Source organism: Bidens hawaiensis, unplaced genomic scaffold (genome assembly GCF_021521415.1).
Source record: "Bidens hawaiensis isolate Kalapana, Puna unplaced genomic scaffold, B.hawaiensis_p1.1 tig00002839_1, whole genome shotgun sequence".
Taxonomy (NCBI): domain Eukaryota; kingdom Viridiplantae; phylum Streptophyta; class Magnoliopsida; order Asterales; family Asteraceae; genus Bidens; species Bidens hawaiensis.
Window position 1 is genome coordinate 2,266,667 of NW_027491153.1, and position 2,115 is coordinate 2,268,781.

Sequence of the window (2,115 nt, forward strand, 5' to 3'; positions counted from 1 at the left end):
TGTTTAAAAAGTGTAAGAAGTAATCTAGTGCATTAAATATGTTGATCTGACGATGGATATGAAAAGTGTGTTTATTGTGCGGTGTGTTTTATTAAATCTAATGGTGAAAACACACTTTTTACACTTTTTAGGAAAAATCTATTTCTTATTTTAACCTTGCTCTATATATATATATATATGTATAGGATCAGGATCATGAGAGAACCTTTTTGAAATTGAGAACTATGAGAACCATTTTGGACCACAAAAAACCCAAAAATAAAAAAAATCATAAAAAATAAAAAAACACAAAAATCAAAAAAGTAAATAAACCAAAATTCTTATTTTATCATCCCGGTTTCATAAAAAAAAACTCGGTTTAGCTAAATTATATACACATATGTATAATATATACGTATATGTACATTTACATGTTTTTTTGTACACATGTGTATAATTTAAGATAAATGATACTATACATATGTGTATATTACGTAACTAAAGATTAAATAAAATTATACATATGTGTATAATACGACCTTTTTTTATTTATTTATTTATTTTTATTTGTTTTATTGAAACCGGAATGAAATATAAGAATTTTGGTTTTTTTACTTTTTAAATTTTTTTATTATTTTTTGTTTTATGATTTTTTTAAATATTTTTTTAAAAGGGTTTTTAGTGGTCCAAAATGGTTCTCAAAGTTCTGAATTTACAATGGGTTCTCTTAGGATCCTTACCATATATATATATATATATATATATATATATATATATATATAGGGAGGGGTTATCGTAAAAAGATGAGTTTGTCTAAAAAGTGTAAGAAGTGATCTGATGCGTTGGATCGTTAGATCTAATGGTTAAGATTCGTTGTAGTGTTTTTTCGAGGTGTGTTTTATTTTTATACTTATTTTATAACACCCTAAGGGCATTATCGTCTACTGTGTTATATTAAATTTTGGAAACTATCAATCTACAATTAATAATTGAATTTTTTTATGATAGATGAATCAACAATTCAAAAAATCTAAATATTTGCAAGTTTGTTGTGTTATTTTATGCAGGTAGGCCCAAAACAACAACATTTTTCTTGATCATTCATCCAAGTTCACCATATGGTATTAGAATTCTAATAATTATTGATGAACTAAAACACACTACTTATATAAAACATAATAATGTTCCTTTAACATGAACTATAACACGATTTCTTTTTAATCAAGAATGAAATAAACTCTACTTTTTAACATAACCGAAACAGAAAACCAAAGGTTTAGTTTTGTGTTTTAACATTCACAATATTCAAGAACTAAAACACACTGCAATTACCAAGCGTTTTCTTGATGGAAATATATACAAACTAATAATTAAAAGACGATAACTAATATTTATATACAAAAACACACCATGTCCATGAACAAAAACACAAACATAAATTACATTAAAAAAATAACACTATAAATCTCTAACACACTTGTTGTCAAATGTACAAAATAACTTGGGTTTTCACTTTAGGCAATACATATTAAATGAGTAACATAGAAACTAATAATGTAAATAAAACAATGATACAATCATTAAAAGCATTAAAAGCGAGATTGATAATTAGAAGAAAACGTAGAATTCATATGATGAACAAGTCAACGTTATTGGTTACTACATAAATTAATTCCAAAAATAAGTTATAAAATATGGACGAAAATACCCATGTGTGTTATAGTTAATCTAATGGTCCAGATCTTTTCCTACACTTTTTACAAAACTTCATCTTTTTGTTTTAACATTCCTCTCTCTCTCTCTCTCTCTCTATATATATATATATATAAATTTCAATGTTTAAACGAAGATCTTATATTTTTTTTTTGAGGTCTCAAACCTTAGCTTTACTCAACAATGCTCTAGGGTCGGCCTTGCTTTTTCAATGCCAAAGGGATTATAGAGGTAGGGTACCAAAAAGACCCAATACCCTTAAGTATTACCCGCGGGTCAACCAGAAGTCCCTCATAAGGCACCCACGGGACATATGGACCACCCACATAATTATTGGCGGAGGAAACACCATCACAAGGCATGCGAAAGCATCCTGGCACCCTCAGAAGTCATCCGCAAGACGGAACAATCGTCCACATAAAT